Genomic DNA, 27144 nt, shown 5'->3' with positions numbered 1-27144 from the left:
TAAGTGCACAATACAGCCTTACTCTAACAATGCTAAATAAACTTGTCTTTTCAAATATCCCTGTTTAAAATTGCACCCTATACAGGGCCCATATGGCTCTGGTCAAAAGTAGTGCCATTTGGGACAAAGCTGCAGCAAGGGAAGGGATGCTTGAAAACCACTTCATTAGCAGGAAAAGCATGCTCTCTAATTATTCTGCTGTTTTCTATGTTGATATACTGCTGGTGTTGCTGAGGAGGGCTATTTTGGGGCTCAGCTGAACAAATACAAACTAAAGGGAAGGTGTGCTGATTTCAAATGAGGTCATAGTAGGCTAATTCGAAAAAGACAAAACGCTTTTGATTTGAGTAATGACACTGATTTTAGGGGAAAACACACTGTAGTGATTTGAGGTGGAGAATACAGACTGATTTAAGTAGTGGAAAATACTACCCAAGGTCAAGGGGAGAAGGGGGGGGGCAGAGTGCACAGAGAAAAAGGTTGCTGGACTATAATACCTTTGAATGCACACACACAGCGTGTTGAGCACTCAGAGGCATGAAAACAGAACAAATATCAAATGAGACACCAAAATATTCTGGACATTCCTTGCGAACACCTTTTTTCCAGCACTTGGGCTGTTGTTGCATCGCATGCGCAATCACAACAACAGCTGTTCATCACTTGACCATTATTCTGAAAATTATTTCAGATGGATCAGACGATTTGGATCAGATGATCTTGTGAAAATAGCACGGCGTAACTAATCAGCTGGACACCAAATGCGCAACCCAACATCTATTATGCATAACTATTGAAGAACCACGTTAATGACAGTATCAATTTGGGCTTTAAGTATCAACGCAAGGTGACTCTTTCGGTTCGAAGCATTTGATTTTGCAATCACAAACATAATGTTGGATTTGTGTGCCCATAAAAACTGTTTTCACCTCATGACATAAGGAGAGGGTTAAACATGGCGCAGTGGGTTTAAGGTACTGCGTCACAGTGCCAGCTGTGCCACTAGATTCTGGATTCGAGCCGGCTACGACCGGGAGACCCATGGGGCGGTGCACAATTGACCCAGCGCTGTCCGGTTTAGGGGAGGGTTTGGCCGGCAGGGATGCTCTTGTCCCATCGTGCACTAGCGACTCCTGTGGTGGGCCAGGCGCAGTGCACGCTGACACGGTCGCTAGGTGGACGGTGTTTCCTCCGACACATTGATGTGGCTGGCTTCCGGGTTAAGTGGGCATTGTGTCAAGAAGCAGTGCAGCTTGGTTGGGTTGTGTTTCGGAGGACACACGGCTCTCAACCTTCGCCTCTCCCGAGTCCGTACGGGAGTTGCAACGATGAGACAAGACTGCAACTACCCATTTTGATACCATGAAAATGTGAAGAAAAAGGGGTTAAAGTTTCAAAAAATAAAAAAAGTTTTAAATCAACTTGTGAATTTGATTGAATATAGCTATGTTTCCCCCTTATATCTGAATGTAATGACATTAAGAAAATTGGCTGAGGATTTCTCATCAATGACATCAACCGCTGTAACAAGTTGTCCAGTGTAGGAAATCCTCACTGTTACCCTAGTTTATAGAAAGACCCTACTCCCTAATTATATGACTTAGTTAATTAACCCCATTTGTTATGGATTCACTCTTAGGCAATAGCTAGATTTCCATCAAATTGGCGACAGATTGTCACGAGAATATTCTGAAATCTGCATAAAATTAAATATGTGCATTTTCCCACCAGAGATGTGTTTCCATCAAATTGACTTGTTGTGGATAAAAGGCTGTGCGTGATGGAAATACAAATACAATTTTGCCATTCAATTCCCATGTACCGAACAAAAAGTGAATTGGATTTCCATTGCATTTTCAACTCTACTGATGGTTTTGTCCCACGAAATGTTGTGTTATATAGCAAATGTGCCCACTCTGATATGGCACGTGCGCTCTAGCCAAAAGCTTGACGTAAGTATAGCTGATGATGAAATTATTATGGACAAAAGAGCAAGATTATTTTTACTTGTCAAACTGCAGCCAAGCATCGATCATCATGTGACCAGAAAAAAAGACCCTCGATATTTATTGGAAAGGAGCATCAAGCTAAAAAAGTGTGCACTTTCACCACCATGTGAAGTTCATCATACCTTATTTCACCTGTAGTCTAAGAAACTGCATGCTTTCCCAGCTCATAGTGAGAGGACCACACAATATATCAAGTTCACTTATTATATAAATATTTGCGCATAAAAGCGTTTCCACCACCATTTCTAGCATTATTCATTTTACAGACACAAAAAGATCCCACCTTGTCCAGCGTTTTTTGGTTTCGTCGACATTTGGAAAGTTTACCGTCAAATTTGCTGCTCCATTAGGCCTGTCATAACATTTCTTATCCGGCATGTACTTTACTTGCATAAAAAGGTTGGATGGAAACCTGGATATAGTCCTTCTCTTAAAAGTGTGGTGGTTCTACTGGTTTATGTCAGGTTACAATTTTGTGTTTAACTTTGTTATGTTAGTAAAAAAAAAACTCTAACCACAATCCACCTCAAGTGGTTGGAATCTTTTGAACTGAGAGATTACATGCAGTGGACCCTGCAAAATCTACCACAGTGGTATTCCAACAATGTGTTAATAACCTTATCAACATTTAATAATTCAGCTTACAACTAAGCTCTAATGGTTGTGGATTCAACATATAATTTGCAGTGTCATACTCAGTCGATGCATACAATTTAACCCCTGAACTGGAAAGTCCACCATGTGAAATTAAGGATTGCATTGAAAGCTAAGGAGTTATAGGAGAGCTGCTTTACCAAGGGGGGCGGGGTTCAACTGAGTCTCTCTTCCTGACAGCCAGGCAGCCACACACAGGCCAAGATGGGGGAGGGTAAAATCCAGATGCCCTTTCTCTTCCTGAGACAGATCTGCTGCACTGGGCACAATGTAATGCATCCTTATAGTCTACTTACTACTCTCATAGAGATAAGGCCACATGACTATAACAAACTATATCAAACCAATCAATAAAAATGCAGTGTCCACCTGGTAGGGTATTTGTGATGTAATATTTCACCTACTTTCATCTACTTTACGGCGTAGCTATTACTGAGCGGACTATGAACATGCTCTGGTGCTAAAATTAACAAAATGCGGTGACTGACAGAAAGGAAGTTAAGCCAACATGACTTCCTCGGTTAAATTGCCTCTTTACTGTTGACCCAAACAACAAGCACTTGTACTCAAGCCTGGTGTTGCACGGTATCCTGAAAAATCGGTACCTTTTTGATACTAGAGCATGAAAAACTGTTTGGTACTACAATTTTTGTTACTATCGGCACTTCTGTCAATAATGTCTCACCTCGTCTACTGATTGAGAGAGGAACCAAGTCTTTCTATCAACGCAGCCGATGTTCCCTTATAGCACAAGAGTGCCTGCTCCGTGACTACTCCACTTACTCATTGCTAGCTCTAGCCTGTCCTGAGGAACCACTGCACTCACTCGTCTGGGCTGAATCACCACTCATGCTGCACAGAAGTTAAAGGGATACTTCAGGATTTTGTCAACGAAGCCCTTAATCCAGTCTACTTGCCCAGAGTCAGATGAACTCATGGATACCATTTGTATGTCTCTGCATTCAGTATGAAGGAAGTTAAGAGGTAGTATCTGGAAGTTAATGGTATCTACCAGCATGCTAGCAGTTACAATACAGTCATTGTGCTAACGCTAGTTAACAATTACACTAAAGCTAGTTAGCAACTTCTTTCAAATTGCGCACAGAGACATAAAAAAGGTATGGGCGAGTTCATCTGACTCCGGGGAAGAAGATAAAGGGCTTCATTGCCAAAATCCTGAAGTATCCCTTTAACACACTTGAATAATGCGACACAGCATGTAGAAATGTTGAAACTGTTAATTGCGGTTCGCAAAACTATGTCCATTACAGGCTAGAACACTTTACAATGCAAGAGATACCGGTAGCTTCCAGCTTTGTCGGCTAACTTACCTTGCTAGCTTACAGCTAAAGCTAACATCAATTGATTAACCCAGTACCTTGTTCATAATAATATGCTAACCATAATGTAAAATACTGCTGATTTCAAAGCTGATTGTCACCAAAAACTAATTCACTTTGTGTCCCCCCGCCTCATGTCTCTCCAAGTCAAGGGCTGCGGTCCAATCGTGTTTATTTTTACCTCCTCAGCCCTCGCGCTAGGCACTTCCCTCGGGGGAATCCCTGTTGAAACCGGATGCAGTGAGTTTGCAATTTTAAGTGGCAGTTCAATTAACAAAAGTTGCCCCCTCGGCCCATGATTTAGCTTAAAGGAGTGAGTGAACAACTTTGATAACTTGCAGGGTTGATATTACCCCTAATTCAACGCAAACTGTAGTCAAATGTTAAATTTAATCAACTCGCAGTATTTTGGGGCATTTGAGACAAAATTACCACGCAAGCTTACTAGGTGGCTAGCTAAAAATATATACATAGATGACATTGATTTAGCTGTGGCAAATGGGAATAAAACGCTCAAAATGGCAGACTCATAATGAGGATCTACAAAACATAGCTCGCTAGCTAGCGTCATAAACATATTTTTGGCAATTCTGAAATATTATTGGAATAAATGACCAAACTATAAAACTAGCTAGCCAGCTATGGGTAACTGTAGCTAGCTACCTGACAGGAGTGCTAGCAATGCTAGCTTGCTAGGTACGTTACATCAACAGCTTCAGGTTGATTGTTTTTAGGCTCAACTTTGAGATTTCCATCAAGGACGTTGCCTCTCCAATCATCACTCTACCTCGTTTGGATCACATGGATGTGACGATGTAAAACGTCATCCATGTGCTGAGGGTTTAGGGCAGAGGGCTGTCTACTTCACATTTAGACCGCAGTCAAAGATAATCTTTGCTCGAGCCTTGAACTGTCTATGTGTGAATGATGTCATGGGTCTTAAAGAGACAGCGCATACTTCTATAAAATAAGAGATTGCTTCTTCCGTGAAAATATTGTTGATCAGTAAAATAAAATAAGTCCCAAAATGTAATGAACTCAAAAGATCTGTCTGGATCAAGTGCCATTATGCGACTTTGGCTAAAACGCCTTCTTTTTTTGCTGCAGTATCATTTTGGTATTGAGTATCTTGAGTAGAGGTCGACCGATTAATCGGAATGGCCGATTAATTAGTGCCGATTTCAAGTTTCCATAACAATTGGAAATCAGTATTTTTGGACACTGATTTGGCAATTTGGCAAAAAAAATGACACCTTTATTTAACTAGGCAAGTCAGATAAGAACACATTCTTATTTTCAATGACGGCCTAGGAACGGTGCCTCGTTCAGGGGCAGAATGACAGTTTTTTACCTTGTCAGCTCGGGGATTCATTTTGCAACCTTCCGGTTACTAGTCGAACGCTCTAACCACCTGCCTTACATTGCACTCCACGAGGAGCCTGCGTGGCAGGCTGACTACCTGTTACGCGAGGGCAGCAAGAAGCCATGGTAAGTTGCTAGCTAGAATTAAACTTGGAAAAAAAATCCATCTTCACATAATCACTAGTTAACTACACATGGTTGATGATATTACTACTTTATCTACCAAGCGCAACATAGCTTCTGCGTGCATATCAGCTAGAAAGATGTGTCGGCATCGAGTAATTGTCTCTGGCCCCCTCCCAGTTAGGGGGAGTGATGAGCTCTACAGCAGAGTCTCACAACTCAATCGCTGGTTGAAAACTGTTTTCTGCCCCTCCCAAAAGATAGAATTTGTAGATAATTGGCCCTCTTTCTGGGACTCGCCCACAAACAGGACCAAGCCTGACCTGCTGAGGAGTGACGGACTCCATCCTAGCTGGAGGGGTGCTCTCATCTTATCTGCCAACATAGACAGGGCTCTAACTCCTCTAGCTCCACAATGAAATAGGGTGCAGGCCAGGCAGCAGGCTATTAGCCAGCCTGCCAGCATAGTGGAGTCTGCCACTAGCATAGTTAGTGTAGTCAGCTCAGCTATCACCATTGAGACTGTGTCTGTGCCTCGACCTGGGTTGGGCAAAACTAAACATGGCGGTGTTCGCCTTAGCAATCTCACTAGGATAAAGACCACCTCCATTCCTGTCATTACTGAAAGAGATCATGATACCTCACATCTCAAAATAGGGCTACTTAATGTTAGATCCCTTACTTCAAAGGCAATTATAGTCAATGAACTAATCACTGATCATAATCTTGATGTGATTGGCCTGACTGAAACATGGCTTAAGCCTGATGAATTTACTGTGTTAAATGAGGCCTCACCTCCTGGCTACACTAGTGACCATATCCCCCGTGCATCCCGCAAAGGCGGAGGTGTTGCTAACATTTACGATAGCAAATTTCAATTTACAAAACAAAAAATGACGTTTTCGTCTTTTGAGCTTCTAGTCATGAAATCTATGCAGCCTACTCAATCACTTTTTATAGCTACTGTTTACAGGCCTCCTGGGCCATATACAGCGTTTCTCACTGAGTTCCCTGAATTCCTATCAGACCTTGTAGTCATTGCAGATAATATTCTAATCTTTGGTGACTTTCATATTCACATGGAAAAGTCCACAGACCCACTCCAAAAGGCTTTTGGAGCCATCATCGACTCAGTGGGTTTTGTCCAACATGTCTCTGGACCCACTCACTTTCACAGTCATACGCTGGACCTAGTTTTGTCCCATGGAATAAATGTTGTGGATCTTAATGTTTTTCCTCATAATCCTGGACTATCAGACCACCATTTTATTACGTTTGCAATTGCAACAAATAATCTGCTCAGACCCCAACCAAGGAACATCAAAAGTCGTGCTATAAATTCACAGACAACACAAAGATTCCTTGATGCCCTTCCAGACTCCCTCTGCCTACCCAAGGACGCCAGAGGACAAAAATCCGTTAACCACCTAACTGAGGATCTCAATTTAACCTTGCGCAATACCCTAGATGCAGTTGCACCCCTAAAAACTAAAAAAATGTCTCATAAGAAACTAGCTCCATGGTACACAGAAAATACCCGAGCTCTGAAGCAAGCTTCCAGAAAATTGGAACGGAAATGGCGCCACACCAAACTGGAAGTCTTCCGACTAGCTTGGAAGGATGGTACCGTGCAGTACCGAAGAGCCCTTACTGCTGCTCGATCGTCCTATTTTTCTAACTTAATTGAGGAAAATAAGAACAATCCGAAATTCCTTTTTGATACTGTGGCAAAGCTAACTAAAAAGCAGCATTCCCCAAGAGAGGATGACTTGCACTTTAGCAGTGATAAATTCATGAACTTCTTTGAGGAAAAGATTATGATTATTAGAAAGCAAATTACGGACTCCTCTTTAAACCTGCGTATTCCTCCAAACCTCAGTTGTCCTGAGTCTGCACAACTCTGCCAGGACCTAGGATCAAGAGAGACGCTCAAGTGTTTTAGTACTATATCTCTTGACACAATGATGAAAATAATCATGGCCTCTAAACCTTCAAGCTGTATACTGGACCCTATTCCAACTAAACTACTGAAAGAGCTGCTTCCTGTGCTTGGCCCTCCTATGTTGAACATAATAAACGGCTCTCTATCCACTGGATGTGTACCAAACTCACTAAAAGTGGCAGTAATAAAGCCTCTCTTGAAAAAGCCAAACCTTGACCCAGAAAATATAAAAACTATCGGCCTATATCGAATCTTCCATTCCTCTCAAAGATTTTAGAGAAGGCTGTTGCGCAGCAACTCACTGCCTTCCTGAAGACAAACAATGTATACGAAATGCTTCAGTCTGGTTTTAGACCCCATCATAGCACTGAGACGGCACTTGTGAAGGTGGTAAATTACATTTTGATGGCATCGGACCGAGGCTCTGCATCTGTCCTCGTGCTCCTAGACCTTAGTGCTGCTTTTGATACCATCGATCACCACATTCTTTTGGAGAGATTGGAAACCCAAATTGGTCTACACGGACATGTTCTGGCCTGGTTTAGGTCTTATCTGTCAGAAAGATATCAGTTTGTCTCTGTGAATGGTTTGTCCTCTGACAAATCAACTGTACATTTCGGTGTTCCTCAAGGTTCTGTTTTAGGACCACTATTGTTTTCACTATATATTTTACCTCTTGGGGATGTTATTCGAAAACATAATGTAAACTTTCACTGCTATGCGGATGACACACAGCTGTACATTTCAATGAAACATGGTGAAGCACCAAAATTGCCCTCGCTAGAAGCATGTGTTTCAGACATAAGGAAGTGGATGGCTGCAAACTTTCTACTATTAAACTCGGACAAAACAGAGATGCTTGTTCTAGGTCCCAAGAAACAAAGAGATCTTCTGTTGAATCTGACAATTAATCTTAATGGTTGTACAGTCGTCTCAAATAAAACTGTGAAGGACCTCGGCGTTACTCTGGACCCTGATCTCTCTTTTGAAGAACATATCAAGACCATTTCGAGGACAGCTTTTTTCCATCTACGTAACATTGCAAAAATCAGAAACTTTCTGTCCAAAAATGATGCAGAAAAATTAATCCATGCTTTTGTCACTTCTAGGTTAGACTACTGCAATGCTCTATTTTCCGGCTACCCGGATAAAGCACTAAATAAACTTCAGTTAGTGCTAAATACGGCTGCTAGAATCCTGACTAGAACCAAAAAATTTGATCATATTACTCCAGTGCTAGCCTCTCTACACTGGCTTCCTGTCAAAGCAAGGGCTGATTTCAAGGTTTTACTGCTAACCTACAAAGCATTACATGGGCTTGCTCCTACCTACCTCTCTGATTTGGTCCTGCCGTACATACCTATACGTACGCTACGGTCACAAGACGCAGGCCTCCTAATTGTCCCTAGAATTTCTAAGCAAACAGCTGGAGGCAGGGCTTTCTCCTATAGAGCTCCATTTTTATGGAACGGTCTGCCTACCCATGTCAGAGACGCAAACTCGGTCTCAACCTTTAAGTCTTTACTGAAGACTCATCTCTTCAGTGGGTCATATGATTGAGTGTAGTCTGGCCCAGGAGTGGGAAGGTGAACGGAAAGGCTCTGGAGCAACGAACCGCCCTTGCTGTCTCTGCCTGGCCGGTTCCCCTTTTTCCACTGGGATTCTCTGCCTCTAACCCTGTTACGGGGCTGAGTCACTGGCTTGCTGGGGCTCTCTCGTGCCGTCCCTGGGGGGGTGCGTCACCTGGGTGGGTTGATTCACTGTTGTGGTCGGCCTGTCTGGGTTTCCCCCCCCCCTTGGGTTGTACCGTGTCGGAGATCTTTGTGGGCTATACTCGGCCTTGTCTCAGGATGGTAAGTTGGTGGTTGAAGATTTCCCTCTAGTGGTGTGGGGGCTGTGCTTTGGCAAAGTGGGTGGGGTTATATCCTTCCTGTTTGGCCCTGTCTGGGGGTGTCCTCGGATGGGGCCACAGTGTCTCCTGACCCCTCCTGTCTCAGCCTCCAGTATTTATGCTGCAGTAGTTTATGTGTCGGGGGGCTAGGGTCAGTTTGTTTATCTGGAGTACTTCTCCTGTCCTATTCGGTGTCCTGTGTAAATCTAAGTGTGCGTTCTCTAATTCTCTCCTTCTCTCTTTCTTTCTCTCTCTCGGAGGACCTGAGCCCTAGAACCATGCCCCAGGACTACCTGACATGATGACTCCTTGCTGTCCCCAGTCCACCTGGCCATGCTGCTGCTCCAGTTTCAACTGGCCTGGGCCCTAGGACCATGTCCCAGGACTACCTGACATGAGGACTCCTTGCTGTCCCCAGTCCACCTGGCCATGCTCCTGCTCCAGTTTCAACTGTTCTGCCTTACTATTATTCAACCATGCTGGTCATTTATGAACATTTGAACATCTTGGCCACGTTCTGTTATAATCTCCACCCGGCACAGCCAGAAGAGGACTGGCCACCCCACATATACTCTCTCTAATTCTCTCTTTCTTTCTCTCTCTCGGAGGACCTGAGCCCTAGGACCGTGCCCCAGGACTACCTGACATGATGGCTCCTTGCTGTCCCCAGTCCACCTGACTGTGCTGCTGCTCCAGTTTCAACTGTTCTGCCTTATTATTATTTGACCATGCTGGTCATTTATGAACATTTGAACATCTTGGTCATGTTCTGTTATAATCTCTACCCGGCACAGCCAGAAGAGGACTGGCCACCCCACATAGCCCGGTTCCTCTCTAGGTTTCTTCCTAGGTTTTGGCCTTTCTAGGGAGTTTTTCCTAGCCACCGTGCTTTTACACCTGCATTGTTTGCTGTTTGGGGTTTTAGGCTGGGTTTCTGTACAGCACTTTGAGATATCAGCTGATGTACGAAGGGCTATATAAATACATTTGATTTGATTTGATTTGATCTAGCGTGTCCTGCGTGGCAAATAATCGATGCAGTGCCTGTTAACTTCTCATCGAATCATAGCCTACTTCGCCAAAAGGGTGATAATTTAGCACTGTCGTTGCACCAAACCTAACCATAAACATCAATGCCTTTCTTTAAAATCAATACACAAGTATATATTTTTAAACCTGCGTATTTAGTTAATATTGCCTGCTAACATGAATTTCTTATAATTAGGGAAATTGTGTCACTTCTCTTGCGTTCTGTGCAAGCAGTCAGGGTATATGCAGCCGTTTGGGCCGCCTGGCTCGTTGCAAACTGTGTGAAGTCCATCTATTTTTAACAAATACCCTAATTAATTTGCCAGAATTGCATGGGTAACGCTGCTTTGAGGGTGGCTGTTGTTGATGTGTTCCTGGTTCGAGCCCAGGTAGCGGCGAGGAGAGGGATGGATACTATACTGTTACACTGGCAATACTAAAGTGCCTATAAGAACATCCAATAGTCAAAGGTATAGGAAATACAAATCGTATAGAGAGAAATAGTCGTATAATTCCTATAACTACAGCCTAAAACTTCTTACCTGGGAATATTGAAGACTCATATTAAAAGGAACCACCAGCTTTCATATGTTCTCATGTTCTGAGCAAGGAACTTAAACGTTAGCTTTCTTACATGGCACATATTGCACTTTTACTTTCTTCTCCAACACTTTGTTTTAGCATTATTTAAACCAAATTGAACATGTTTCATTATTTATTTGAGGCTAAATTGATTTTATTGATGTATTATATTAAGTTAAAATAAGAGTTCATTCAGTATTATTGTAAGTGCCATTATTACAAATAAATGCAAAAATAAATCGGGCGATTAATCGGTATCAGGGTTTTTTTGGTCCTCCAATAATCGGTATCGGCATTGAAAAATCATAGTCGGTCAACCTCTAATCTTGATGGTATCGAGTATTGTGATACTAAACCTGCTAAACCTGCCAACACTCATACAGTTATCCTTCCCCCTACCTAGTGAAAAACATTGTCTCTCACTGACTAGCAAGAGATTGCTGTGCAAATGATTAACCTCAAAACAGGTTTTTCAGGAGACAGCATTCATGTCTTGGCAATAACCGGAACTGACTATTTGTGCATGAAATAAAAACTAATGCATATACTTTTTTTTCAGCTTTGGTTCCATAACATCTACCTACAGATGTAGGATCTTAATTTGATCACCCTGATGTTGCAGGAAATGTGCTGCATAGCAGGAAATGCAAACGTGTAGTGTATTTGAGGTTTAAAAGGGCTTCTAACATTTGTAATTTCCACAGAGACAATGTCAGACTTGATTTGTATGCATCATAAATGTCCATTCATTATAATCGACACAATAATTCACATTTCCTTTTGCTGCAAGATTATTTACCTTGTCCAATATGTGTGTTTGCAAACAGCACATTTGTAAACCACAACTATGCAGGGAGACAATACTTTGACTGCAAGCTTGCAAACAATATCAAACAAGTCACTTCATTCTAATTCACTAACTCAACACTCGATAGCCTAAATCTATACTCTCCCTTCATTCACACTCACAAATCACAGAGCAGTGGAGGGTGCTGAGGGGAGGACGGCTCGAACACATGGAGCGCCAGCCATTCCCACAAGCCCGTCCGCCCCAATTAAGGTGCCACCAACCTCCTGTGACACAGAGTCATTGAAGAAAAACCCTCACCCCACTCTCCAAAGAATGGCTAATCAGCAGGCCTTTCCCAGCAAGCAACATATTTGCCCAGCTAAAGACACACATGGTTTCAGTTAGGGGTCTGCACCTATAAACAGTTGGCCATGGCAGCTTATTGGTCAGGAAGTTCAATGTTTACTGCAAGTTAAGACAGGCACAAGCTGCTAACGAATGATACTCTACCCCCAACACCATCAGCAACACCAACACAATCATTGAAGACCAATAGAGAAGTGATTCTAGAAAGTCTAGTAGTCCTGTAAATGGACTGCACTTGGCCCTTTACAATCAGGCTATTGACAAATCACGGTTGTTAAAAGTTCAATATTTGAACATTGTAGTAACAGGAATACCACAAACGAACATTCACACATTGAGTTTAAATACATGGAATATCTGGAATATCACCAAATTATTTTGAATAGATTTAAAGCTGCAATATGTAACTTTTTGGGCGACCTGACCAAAATCACATACAAATCTGAGTTATAGTTCTGTCATTCAAATTGAAAGCGAGTCTACGGTTGTGTCTACATTTAACACTTACATGCGACTTCTGATATCAGAATGCGAAGCTCGCAATGAAAAGATGGTTCTAGATGCACAGAAGTCGCTTTGTGGTCTTATTGTGTTCAGATCTGGTTGACCACTTCAGGTGGTCAGGTATGCATTGTGTGCGGATTTCTCCCCAGTCTGGACGCATTCAGGCTACCGAAATCGCATACAGTGGGCGACGTCATCAGCACTCCTCCCACAAGTCTTCAGAAAACGTGTTGTGGGACCGAGAGGGACCTTTTCCTTCTAACATTGGATGAAATATGCTCCTAGTTTGTGGTGTTTCCTGGCCTCATACGTGCTAGCCGGCCAGCTAATATTTAGAGCAATCATTTTTTGTTTGGCTAGATTTATGCCCCCTTTAGCTTTGCTTGCTGGCTAGCTACAGCGGATAGCTGGATACTTAGCTACAGTAGTTAGCTACTGCCATTAGTTGTTGTAGTGTTATTATCATATTTAGCCTATTCCAGTTTGTAGAATGCATACTGGCATTTGAATATAGCGTGGGAACAGACTCAATGTGGACATGGTGGACACATTTAAATGTAAATGTAGACGTGTGACTTGTTCGGAATTCCATGATCAGAACTCCATTATCATAATACAAAATCTGCAAGAACTGTCAAGTCTAGACACAGTCTAAGAAGAGGAAGTTCTGTTCTATGTGTACTATTTCTATACTTCCCCATTCTTAAGTTTTGTTTTTGCGTCTTTTACTTTTGGTTTTGTACACCAGCTTCAAACAGCTGAAAATACAATATTTGTGAGTAATTGAAAATATTTCACAGTGGTTAAGATGGTGCTGTAGGACTATTTTCCATCGTTTGTGTTATTTGTTAACATCTCCCCTTCACGTGAGAGATCGCTATCACCTTTAGCTTGTGGATACAGCCAATCAGACGGTCCCCATGCACCCCACACTCTGCCCACTCTGACCACTGATCACGTATCCTGTCATTGATCAGATGCCCTTAGCTAGCTCAGCACTGGCCAGTCAGGTCCGTTGCATGCTCTCTCAAGCATATAAGTATTGCCTGGGCCTGAACAGCTTAATTCCATTCCATGAACGTGGGTGGACATATGTGCATGGGAAGCCGGACTACAAAGTAACTTGTTGTTGTTTAGCTTACCTTTGAATATCTCTATGTAGCTATTGCTATGTTATATGCTGAAGTTGTTATTAGTATTGGCTGTTATTATCTCTAGCGTAATTTCTATGTGTAACATCTCAATCCAAAATCATGGGCATTAGTATGGAGTTGGTTCCCCCTTTGCTGCTACAAAAGTCTCCACTCTTCTGGGAAGGTTTTCCACTAGATGTTGGAACTAGAGGTTGACCGATTAATCAGAATGGCCGATCAATTAGGGCCGATTTCAAGTTTTCATAACAATCGGAAATCAGTATTTTTGGGTGCCGATTTGCCGATTTTTTCCCTTCATTTTATACCTTTATTTAACTAGGCAAGTCAGTTAAGAACACATTCTTATTTTCAATGACGGCCTAGGAACGGTGGGTTAACTGCCTCGTTCAGGGGCAGAACGACAGATTTTCACCTTGTCAGCTCGGGGGATCCAATCTTGCAACCTTACAGTTAACTTGTCCAACGCAATAACGACCTGCCTCTCTCTCGTTGCACTCCACAAGGAGACTGCCTGTTACGCGAATGCAGTAAGCCAAGGTAAGTTGCTAGCTAGCATTAAACTTATCTTATAAAAAACAATCAATCATAATCACTAGTTAACTACACATGGTTGATTATATTACTAGATATTATCTAGCATGTCCTGCATTGCATATAATCTGACTGAGCATATAAGAATACAAGTATCTAAGTATCTGACTGAGCGGTGGTAGGCAGGCGCGTAAACATTCATTCAAACAGCACTTTCGTGCATTTTTTCCAGCAGTTCTTCGTTGTGAGTCAAGCATTGCGCTGTTTATGACTTCAAGCCTATCAACTCCCGAGATGAGGCTGGTGTAACTGAAGTGAAATGCTAGCTAGTTAGCGCGCGCTAATAGAGTTTCAAACATCACTCTCTCTGAGCCTTCTAGTAGTTGTTCCCCTTGCTCTGCATGGGTAACGCTGCTTCGATGGTGGCTGCTGTCGTTGTGTTGCTGGTTCGAGCCCAGGGAGGAGCGAGGAGAGGGACGGAAGCTGTACTGTTACACTGGAAATACTAAAGTGCCTATAAGAACATCCAATAGCCAAAGGTTAATGAAATACAAATGGAATAGAGGGAAATAGTCCTATAATTCCTATAACAACTACAACCTAAAACTTCTTACCTGGGAATATTGAAGACTCATGTTAAAAGGAACCACCAGCTTTCACATGTTCTCATGTTCTGAGCAAGGAACTCAAACGTTAGCTTTCTTACATAGCACATATTGTACTTTTACTTTCTTCTCCAACACTTTGTTTTTGCATTATTTAAACCAAATTGAACATGTTTCATTATTTACTTGAGGCTAAATTGATTTATTGATATATTATATTAAGTTAAAATAAGTGTTCATTCAGTACTGTTGTAATTGTCATTATTACAAATAAATAAATAAATAAAATCGGCCAATTAATCGGTATTGGATTTTTTTGGTCCTCCAATCGGTATCGGTAAATCATAATCGGTTGACTTCTAGTTGGAACATTGCTGCGGGGATTTGCATCCATTCAGCCACAAGAGCATTAGTGAGGTTGGGCACTGACGTTGGGTGATTAGGCCTGGCTCGTATGCGGCATTCCAATTCATCTCAAAGGTGTTTGATGGGGTTGAGATCAGGGCTCTGTGCAGGTCAGTCAAGTTCTTCCACACCAATCTCAACAAACCATTTCTGTATAGACCTTGCTTTGTGCACAGGGGCCTTGTCATGCTGAAACAGGAAAGGGCCTTCCCCAAACTGTTGCCGCAAAGTTGGAAGCACAGAATCGTCTAGAATGTCATTGTATGCTGTAGCATTAAGATTTCCCTTAACTGGAAATAAGGGGCTTAGCCAAAAGCATGAAAAACAGCCCCAGACCATTATTCCACCTCCATCAAACAGTACAGTTGGCACAAAGCATTGGGGCAGGCAGTGTTCTCCTGGCATCTGCCAAACCCAGATTAGTCCGTCGGACTGCCAGATGAGGAAGCGAGATACATCACTCCAGAGAACACGTTTTACCACTGCTCCAGAGTCAAATAGTGGCGAGCTTTACACCACTCCAACCGGCGCTTAGCATTGCGAATGGTGATCTTAGGCTTGTGTGTGGCTGTTCGGCCATGGAAACCCATTTCATGAAGCTCCCGACGAACAGTCCTTGTGCTGACATTGTTTCCAAGGCAGTTTGGAACTCAGTAGTGAGTGTTGCAACCGAGGACAGTCGATTTTTATGCGCTACGCAGTCCCGTTCCATGAGCTTGTGTGGCCCTTGTTGATCCTAGAAATGTCCACTTAATATAATAATAATATAATATATGCCATTTAGCAGACGCTTTTATCCAAAGCGACTTACAGTCATGTGTGCATACATTCTACGTATGGGTGGTCCCGGGGATCGAACCCACTACCCTGGCGTTACAAGCGCCATGCTCTACCAACTGCACTTACAGTTGACCGGGGCAGCTCTAGCCGGGTAGAAATTTGACAAACTGACTGGTTGGAAAGGTGACATTCTATGAGGGTGCCACGTTGAATGTCACTGAGCTCTTCAGTAAGGCCATTCAACTGTCAATGTTTGTCTATGGAGATTGTATAGCTGTGTGCTCGATTTTTATACACCTGTCAGCAATGGCTGTGGCTAAAATAGCAAAATCCGGCCTCCGAAGTGACGCAGCGGTCTAAGGCACTGCATCGCAGTGCTTGTGGCGTCACTACAGACCCTGGTTCAGACCCAGGCTGTGTCACAATCGGCCATGACCGGGAGTCTCATAGGGCGGCGCAAAATTGGCCCAGCGTCGTCCGGGTTAGGGGAGGGTTTGGCCGGAGGGGCTTTAGTTGGCTCATCACGTTCTAGCAACTCCTTGTGGCAGGCCAGGCGCCTGCAGGCTGACTCTGGTCGTCAGTTGAACGTTTTTTCATCCGACACATTGGTGTGGCTGGCTTCTGGTTTAAGCGGGCGGGTGTTAAGAAGCACACTTTGGCGGGTCTTGTTTCGGAAGACGCATGACTCGACCGTCGCCTCTCCCGAGCCTGTTGGGGAATTGCAGCGATGAGAGTAGATCGAAATTGGGGGGGGAAATCGTGTAAAATAGAAAAACATTTAAGGGAAAACCACTCATTTGGAGGGGTGTCCACATACTTTGTATCTATAGTGTACTTGTTATTTATGTTGACCATTTGTATAGCCTAATTGTATGGTATTAGGGAACATGTTTATACTCTGCTGTTATTATTATTGGTAGCAATCATGATAGTCGTTACGCCTGTATTACTATGTTGGGATAGTGTACCTATTATAAGCCAACCAAAATCTAAGTTTAGACATTTCTAACATATACTGCCCTTAATTTTTGTAAGAAAAGAGGTCATGAAATGAAAGATTAATCTCTCATGTGAAGAGAGACCAGGGAACCTCTGCACACATAGACAACAGCCACCTTCAAAGCATCGTTACCCATCGCTCCACAAAAGCCAGAGCACTTGCAGAGCAAGGGGAACAACTCCTTCAAGGTCTCAGAATGACGTCACCGATTGAAACGCTATTAGCGCGCATCCCGCTAACTAGTATAGATCATATTGAACAATATTGCTTTATTGTCATTTATATTCTGTATGGAGGGAGTGCTTTTTGTGCTACTGTACACTTTATGCCCACCTGAAATAAATGTACAATTTTCAAAAATGGCATCCATGTATAACAATGCAAGTTTAATTTAAAAGTAATATAATATAAAATCAATTTAAAATATATTATCTTATTGTAGTTCACCAAGTTATGTTGCTACTGTAAGACTGACATGCAGGAACAACTGCTAGCATGAAAAATAAATATTTTCAATTGGCATGAAATAGTCGTGAATGCTCATGAAAAGCATGCTATCATGTGCATAAATCAGCACATGAATCTATTACTTTTAGATAGAGTATGATCACTTATCTGAGAAGGTACTAAAAATATCTGGAAAATGTGTTCCTTTGAGGGTCACCTCAACACCCCAAAAATGTTCCAGCTTTGAAATTGGCCACTAGTTGGAACTTACACATAATGGCCTATAACTTAATAATAAAACATCTGATTGGGTTAGAAATAAATAAGTTATGGATATAACAAGATAAATTAGTTGTACATTAAACAGCAGAAAATGTCATTTTTCTAAATCCAAAGATGGAAGTGGGCTTAGTTGGTACATGCGCATAATAGGAACGCTTACTCTAATACCTAGTCATTAGATACAATCCTTAACTAATGTGCTATTGCAGTTCTGTTCCATTTCTATTCCCTGTTGTAGGCCATTTGATATGCATAAATACATTTAGCTTTATTCATTCCATTCCATGTGTATATTCATTATTCCTTTCATGTCTATTACACAACAATCCCCATGTACATCTCCTTATTCCCCCCTAGCTGGGTTGTTCTTTTTCACCTATAATGTCAATTTCTATGCATAATATGCGTCATATCATTAAAAGTACCAGAGAGACTACTCTGGAAATGTGGTGTGTTTGAAGTAGGGCTGTCAAAGGATTAAAATAATTAATTGTGCTTAATCGCATGAATTTCAGTAGTTAATCATGATTAAATACATTTTTGAATTTGCTCAAATCTGGCCCTAAAGAAAGATTTTTCATTTAAAAAGCAGTGCATTGGGCCTCCCGAGTGGCGCTGAGGTCTATGCAACATGTGGCTGCGTCACTAGGGATCCTGGTTCGCGGCGGGCGCATGCACGCTGACACGGTCGCCAGGTATATGGTGTTTCCTCCGACACATTGGTGCGGCTGGCTTCCAGGTTAAGCAAGCATTGTGTCAGGAAGCAGTATGGCTTGGCAGGGTCGTGTTTTTCGGAGGACACACGGCTCTCGACCTTTGCCTCTCGCGAGTTCATACAGGAGTTGCAGCGATGGGACAAGACTATAACTACCAATTGGGGAAAAAAATGGGAGAAAAAATATATATAAAAGAAACATGGAGTATTGAGTTACAGGCATACTATGCTTTGATAGTAAGGCACGGAAACACAAAATAATCTGTATCAGAAACAAAATGAACCCAATGTTTAAGCAGACCAACCCTCTCTTATCAATGTTCTTGAAGTTATTCACTTGCTCGCAGGCACACACACACACACACACACACACACACACACACACACACACACACACACACACACACACACACACACACACACACACACACACACACACACACACACACACACACACACACACACACACACACACACACACACACACACACACACACACACACACACACACACGCACTGTTATAGCTTAATTCAGCCAGGCATTCTAAATTAGTGTTCTCACAGTTTCTGATTGGAGGGTTGAGTAAAGGAAAAAAGAACCGTCTCTATGGATACAAAGAACAAAGATCACTTAAAGTGGAACTGACAGCGTTTTAACTACTTTTCAGATATGAAACAGACAATCATAATATCAGTCACAAAGATCAAATTCCCAGTTTATGCTACAAAACCAACTTTATAAGAGGTTTTAAAAATAGGTTTTATTTGCCTCAACATTCTAATGAGGTACACTAAGGCATTGTTGGCAGAATAGATGGATACAGTTCAATGCATGATTAATATTATTCACCCATACATTTCTTGGTAGTCCAAAAAATATTCCTATCAGGTTGTAAATCACAGCTGGCCAGGTACACTGTTTGCTGCCTCCATTTGGGATGCACTGTTTAAGTTTCAATGACTCAATATGTTGGACAATAACGGATGAATGTAATTTAGGCTGGGAATGTCAACACAATCAAACTAGCAAGGGCAATGATCACAAGTAAGTCATAATGTGGTTAATAGTCTAGCGCATCAACAGTGCATTCGGAAAGAATTCAGACCCCTTGACAATATTCCACATTTTGTTACGTTACAGCCTTATTCTAAAATTGATGAAATAAAACATTTTCCTCATCAATCTACACACAATACCCCATAATGACAAAGCAAAAACAGGTTTTCAGACATTTTTTCACATGTATTAAAAATAAGAAACAGAAATACCTTATTTACATAAGTATTCAGACCATTTGCTATGAGACTCGAAATTGAGCTCAAGTTCATCCTGTTTCCATTTTTCTAAAACTTGATTGGAGTCCACCTGTGGTAAATTCAATTGACCTATATATAAGGTCCCACAGTTGACAGTGCATGTCAGAGCAAACATCAAGGCAAGGGGTCGAAGGAATGTCTGTAGAGCTCCGAGGCACAGATCTGGGGAAGGGTACCAAAACATTTATGTAGCATTGAAGGTCCCCAAGAACACAGTGGCCTCCATTATTCTTAAATGGAAGAAATTTGGAACCACCAAGACTCTTCCTAGTGCTGGCCCCCCCGGCCAAACTGAGCAATCGGGGGAGAAGGGCCTTGGTCAGAGAGGTGACCAAGAACCCGATGGTCACACTGACAGAGTTCCAGAGTTCCTCTGTGGAGATGAGAAAACTTTCCAGAAGGACAACCATCTCTGCAGCACTCCACCAATCAGGCCTTTATGGGAGAGTGGCCAGACGGAAGCCACTCCTCAGTAAAAGGCACATGACAGCCTAATTGGAGTTTGCAAAAAGGCACCTGAAGACTCAAATCATGAGAAACAAACATTCTCTGTTCTGATGAAACCAAGATTGAATGCTTTGTCCTGACTGCCAAGAGTCACGTCTGGAGGAAACCTGGCACCATTACCTACAGTGAAGCATGGTGGTGGCAGCATCATGCTGTGGGGATGTTTTTCAGTGACAGGGAGACCAGTCAGGATCGAGGGAAAGATGAACGGAGCAAAGTACTGAGAGATCCTTGATAGATCCTTGCTCCAGAGTGCTCAGGTCGTCAGACTGGGGCGAAGGTTTACCTTTCAACAGGACAACAACCCTAAGCATACAGCAAGACAACGCAGGAGTGGCTCCGTGACAAGTTTTTTGAATGTCCTTGAGTGGCACAGCCAGAAAGAAAAACACTGGGCCTAACGTTAGCTAGATAGCTAACTAGCCGCTAAGAGATAGTCAAATCATGCCATTGGAGGAGTGGTTGAGTGACTGACTTTTTCCCGTCATATTGTTTTTCGGTAGCTATACACAGCTAGAGATGGAGATGTTATTTGGTTTTCTAGCAAGAACTTGAACGACTGTTATTCAGTTAGCATATCTCTTGCATTTGCATAATCCCTCTGGCTATCTACTCCGATTTCAGAGCACTCTCATCTGAGTGTGCCAAAGCGCAGAATAACTGATGAATGTATGCAAGACAGTAAATGCAGGCAAAACAATAGTTAGTCACGGATACTCTAGATAATATGTTAACAGCCTAGCTAACCGGCTCTGCTAGGATGAGTAAAATGGTCAGAGTGAGGTGTTCTCTCATTTGTGTGTGGAAGCAGCTAGCTAGCAAGCTACAATTTCCCATCGTTTATCAGTGCAATTTTGACAGCCAACTACAAGCTGAAAAAGTTTGAGGGGGTTTATCTAGTGTTCCTTCAGTATATTTTAGCTCATCTTGTGCTGGCTAGCATTAATTGTTCTTGTTGTTGTTGAAGTGCATAACTGAGGGACACAGAGCCTACCTTTTCATGGTTGTTTGATCAATAGTTCCCAAATGTAAGAGGACTCCCGTGTTATGTACACATTTGCAAATATCCATTCAGGTGTATTTGTGGCTTTTGGCGAATGCGTGATCTAAAGGCACGCTGTTGCAACTTCCTGTAAACACACAGAAGGCTAAAGAAATTTGGCTTGGCCCCTAAGACCCTCACAAACTTTTACAGATTCACAATTGAGAGCATTCTGTTGGGCTGTATCACTGCCTGGTACAGCAACTGCACCGCACGCAACCGCAGGGCTCTCCAGATGGTGGTGCAGTCTGCCCAACAGATCACCAGAGGCACACTGCCTGCCTTTCAAGACACCTACAGCACCCGATGTCCCAGGAAGGCCCAAAAGATCATCAAAGACATCAACCACCTGAGCCATGGCCTGTTCACCCCGCTACCATGCAGAAGGCGATGTCAGTACAGGTGCATCAAATCTGGTACCAAGAGACTGAAAAACAGCTTCTCAAGGCCATCAGACAGTTAAATAGCCCTCACTAGCCAGCTAGCACCCAGTTACTCAACCCTGCACCTTATGCACCTTATACGTAGAATGTATGCACACATGACTGTAAGTCGCTTTGGATAAAAGCGTCTGCTAAATGGCATATATTTTTTATATATATATATAGAGGCTGCTGCCCTATATGCATCGACATGGAATCACTGGTCACTTTCATAATGGAACACTAGTCACTTTAATAATGTTTACATACTGCTTTACTCATTCCATATGTACAGTGGGGCAAAAAAGTATTTAGTCAGCCACCAATTGTGCAAGTTCTCCCACTTAAAAAGATGAGAGAGGCCTGTAATTTTCATCATAGGTACACTTCAACTATGACAGACAAAAATGAGAAAGAAAATCCAGAAAATCACAATGTAGGATTTTTAATGAATTTATTTATTTATTACTTTGTTATATACCCTTTGTTGGCAATGACAGAGGTCAACTGTTTTCTCTAAGTCTTCACAAGGTTTTCACACACTGTTGCTGGTATTTTGGCCCATTCCTCCATGCAGATCTCCTCTAGAGCCGTGATGTTTTGGGGCTGTTGCTGGGCAACACGGACTTTCAACTCCCTCCAAAGATGTCCTATGGGGTTGAGATCTGGAGACTGGCTAGGCCACTCCAGGACCTTGAAATGCTTCTTACGAAGCCACTCCTTCGTTGCCCGGGCGGTGTGTTTGGGATCATTGTCATGCTGAAAGACCCAGCCACATTTCATCTTCAATGCCCTTGCTGATGGTAGGCTTTGTTACTTTGGTCCCACCTCTCTGCAGGTAATTCACTAGGTCCCCCCTGTGTGGTTCTGGGATTTTTCTCACCGTTCTTGTGATCATTTTGACCCCACGGAGCCCCAGATCGAGGGAGATTATCAGTGGTCTTGTATGTCTTCCATTTCCTAATAATTGCTCCCACAGTTGATTTCTTCAAACCAAGCTGCTTACCTATTGCAGATTCAGTCTTCTCAGCCTGGTGCAGGTCTGCAATTTTGTTTCTGGTGTCCTTTGACAGCTCTTTGGTCTTGGCCATAGTGGAGTTTGGAGTGTGACTGTTTGAGGTTGTGGACAGGTGTCTTTTATACTGATAACAAGTTCAAACAGGTGCCATTAATACAGGTAAAGAGTAGAGGACAGAGGAGCCTCTTAAAGAAGAAGTTACAGGTCTGTGAGAGACAGAAATCTTGCTTGTTTGTAGGTGACCAAATACTTATTTTCCACCATAATTTGCAAATAAATAAATTAAAAAATCCTACAATGTGATTTTCAGGATTTTTTTTCTCATTTTGTCTGTCATAGTTGAAGTGTACCTATGATGAAAATTACAGGCCTCTCATCTTTTTAAGTGGGAGAACTTGCACAATTGGTGGCTGACTAAATACTTTTTGCCCCACTGTATATACTGTATTCTATTCTACTGTATTTTAGTCAATGCCACTCAGACATTGCTCGTCCTAATATTATTTTACTTTTAGATTTCTGTGTATTGTTGTGAATTGTTAGATACTACTGCGCGGTTGGAGCTAGGAACTCAAGCATTTCGCTACACCTGCAATAACATCTGCTAAATATGTGTTTGTGACCAATACATTTGATTTGAAAGTGAATAATGGCAAGCCTGTGTGGCAATGGCTTGTTTGCATAAAGGCCTACTGTAGCTCTGGTTGGCTATGGTGCACCAGTCTGCGTAGACTCCGTTCCTGGACAAGACATATGTTTTTATTACGTTTTATTTACTGCAGTGTCTATTACTTGTCCAAACGCACGGCCGTGTTCCCACTCCATATTGATATAGAATTTTCACAAATGCCTTATTATACGTAATTCCCAAACATTCTACGAATTTATGAAAATGTGAAAATGATCTAAGTGATCGCTTGTCAGACATTTTTAAAGAAAGTGTCATATTCTTCCTGGGGGTGTATATGAACAGATTTTAACACGATTTCAGGTTGGTAAAATGCTGTCATTTTAACCACTTTAAACCTATCCAACAATGTTGTGAATTTCACAGAAGACAATAACAATAGGTCAGCCAGGTCTGAGTTCATGTAGGCTGTTAAATCTAGCCTAGATAGGCTACTTCAACATGAACTAGTCACAAGCTGCTACAACAAGAATTGGGATAAAAATCTTTTGACCTGAGAACTAGAACAAAAACAGTAGCTAAATGGAATAAAATGTTCTGAATTGAGGGAAGTTTGAGTTATATCAAGAGGCACTCAGCCATGGATTTGTAAACATTATTTTGCTTAGCTAGCTCACTAACATTAGCATAACTAGTTACTTCAGTACAAAAATATGTTTTTGCTGTTATTTATTTTTTACATTTAACTAGGTAAGTCCGTTAAGAACAAATTAGTATTTACAATGACGGCCTACTGGGGAACAGTGGGTTAACTGCCTTGTTCAGGGGCAGAATGACAGATTTTTACCTTGTCGGCTTGGGGATTCGACCCAGCAACCTTTCGGTTACTGGCCGAATGGTCTAACCAGTAGGCTACCTGCCTCTCTTATTTAAAGAAAAGCCTGGCAAAGTGTTTATAGTTCAACTTTCCGTACATTTTCCTTCAGAATTGTTGCTTAAAGCTGCACGCACAGGGGAGTTTTGAAACAGACAGCGCTACCAACGGGTCGCTGCCACCGGGTCATCACTAGTTACCACAGTCACAAGGTTTAAAAAAAAAAAAACACCTATTTCTACCATTTCTCTTCTTACAATCTGATTTGAAACCTAACCCTAACCCTAACCTTAAACACACTGCTAATCTTATGCCTGTCTGTTAAACTAAGAAAAAAAAAGCAAATAGTTGTTTGATGAATTTTTACGATATAGCCAATTTTGACTTTCTGGCTGTGGTGAAGAAAGAAAAGAAGATGCGATTAACTGTGTCAAACATTTTACTGCAATAGAAATGTAATACTTTGGCAGTCCTAGTTTGAAGAGTATATTGTTTTCAACAATATGTATATAAAAAATAATAATAATAATAAGTAAAATCAAAAAGGATACTTTTTAGATATTCATATTAATATTTTGGAGGTTGAATAAATTCATTGTATTTCAGAATCTAGACATACTCCAAATTTGAGAGAACACTATAAGGAGTATAGACACCAAGATGTTGTCTGTATCATGTACTGTTCACAGAACATAGGGTCTTACATAAGGTATGTATAGGTCTAAAAAGGGCCTAAAATGGCCACTTTGATCATGATTTTCAAAAAAAATGTTTGTGATAGAAAAATCATGTCAAACATCCTTTATACCAATTGAGATTCTATGTGAGAATTGCCAGAACAACCTGAGATACCCTAAATATTTGCAGGCTGTCCTGGCATGGAATCACCCTATAATTGTATCAACATTTACGAACAAGGTTAGTCATGTGTCAAATCCACCCCTACACATGCTCCCCTGCACCTATACATATGAAAGCTGTCAAACCTTTCATCTGAAATTCTCCTGAAGGGACATTTAAATTAAGAGCTTGGTCGAGTCTGCTCAGATGATCAAACTAACTAACATTCACTAAAATGATCTGTATCAAACAAACAAATATAAATCCAATAGAATAACATACACATTAACATATAGCCGAATTGAGAGAATGTGTAAAAAAAACTATTTCATTTCCATTCTATATAAGGGAAGGTGAGAGTACAGGACAGGCTACTTTTAGTTGAATTGCGTTTGACTCATCAAGGTAATTCGATTCGTGCATCAATACAACTCATATAATGTAGGCTAGTCTACAGGAGACTTTCTATTAACCTACTTATTATAGGTTGGGCCTGTGCTATGCCATTCGGTACTCCTAGTTAATACGTCTCTAGGCAATATTTGGAGAAGGCCCATCAATGCAACGAACGGAAAGACAGTCCATCATAATCGCAAAGCAGTGTTTTGTGTGTAACACGTTTAACGTTAGATGCTGGGACCAAATTGTAACACAAAGTGTTACTTTTTCGATGCATCGAACGTCACCGTAAATTACCAGCAAAACAATCGCGACTTGCGAGCTGCTATGTTATAGTTACCAAGCTAACTAACTTTTTGACAAGCGTAAAACTATTTCAAGGTTCTTTGAAGTTACAACACTTGATATAATCATATTGGCGTAGTAACTTAATTGTGCTCTCAGAACACCATGGATGACGAGGTTTTTCAAGAAAACTCAATGGAAAAATGTAGCTACAGTGTAGCCTATAAGCTACAAAACATGCACGTCAGCTTTAAAATGTACGGTGGAACTATAAATGAAATGTTCACAGCTAAATATTATTACAAATGTAATAACACATTCATGCTGGACACAACAAATCGCACATAGACTAAATAGCTCGCGAGATTGCCTACACCAGTTGCAGTCAAACACTTTTTCACACTTGAAAAGCCGACAGCCAGAACGTCTTTTCTGCGTTTTCTTTTTACCAGAGGGATGTGGAGTCGCAAACGTATTTCGAGCATGTTAGTCGGGAAGGTTAGACCGAATTTTCATCTACAGTAACTAAACTATAACTTCAAACCACTTCTGGGCCTATTCTGAGGCATTCGCTTACCGTCTCCGCCGCCGCTCCCCGGGCCACCTTCAACACCCGAGACACAGCCACCGAATCTCCACAGGGCCGTGGTGCTGAAAGAAGAGCGGAGGGAGGGGGGGACTTCGTGAACGGACTTTCTACGGCACTCTGGACTTGTCTGTTTTGACTCGAGTGGGGGGTTACTACAGCCCCCCGCTGTTTCAGAGACACGGGAATTATTTTGACAGCTCTTCTTCTTTACCCCCTCTACTCCCACTTTATTTTCTCTTTTCTTTTCTTACGTCCAACAGACACCAATCAAAATACTGTCACAGAATATGGCGGCTGCATATGCGAGCGCCTATCGCGAGACTATTTTTTTTTTTTTTCTCCTAGGGGAAAGTTTTTTTAGGAGAGAGGAAGTATGATTGCTAAATGCTTTGTAGAAGCAGACGCAGACAGAGAATGAAACGTTTGTGGTAACCTGTAATATTATTTGAAGGGAAACTGTCAACAGGAGTGTGGAAGAAATACAGGTGGGGTGGTAGAGGGTGCTTGTTAGGTCTATGTCTAGTAATCTCAACTACTGAGAAAGTTAGATTACAATAGTTACAATTATTGTAGGTGACTGCACCCTTGACAAAGATAAGAAAAAAATATATTTTAAAAAGCAAATATTATATTACTAGAATTGCTCATAGTAATAGATTTTTTTTCACAAGTAATAAGTTATTGGCACTGTTATGGAATAGTTTGGCAGTCC

At 41.8% G+C, this 27144-nt stretch overlaps 1 protein-coding gene across 14 annotated transcripts in view; it reads right to left on the bottom strand.

The window, feature by feature from the left end:
- Positions 1-26735, bottom strand: part of LOC123995018 (TGF-beta-activated kinase 1 and MAP3K7-binding protein 2-like) — a 74900-nt gene extending 48165 nt beyond the window's left edge. For all 14 annotated transcript variants that reach the window (XM_046298220.1, XM_046298225.1, XM_046298223.1 and 11 more), the window contains exon 1: positions 26421-26735. The gene's annotated coding sequence lies outside the window, so the exon portion shown is untranslated. The remainder of the gene's footprint in view (positions 1-26420) is intronic.
- Positions 26736-27144: the final 409 nt, after the last annotated feature.

This window comes from Oncorhynchus gorbuscha, linkage group LG14, assembly GCF_021184085.1.
Source record: "Oncorhynchus gorbuscha isolate QuinsamMale2020 ecotype Even-year linkage group LG14, OgorEven_v1.0, whole genome shotgun sequence".
Classification (NCBI taxonomy): domain Eukaryota; kingdom Metazoa; phylum Chordata; class Actinopteri; order Salmoniformes; family Salmonidae; genus Oncorhynchus; species Oncorhynchus gorbuscha.
This window is presented reverse-complemented; position numbering and strand designations above follow the sequence as displayed.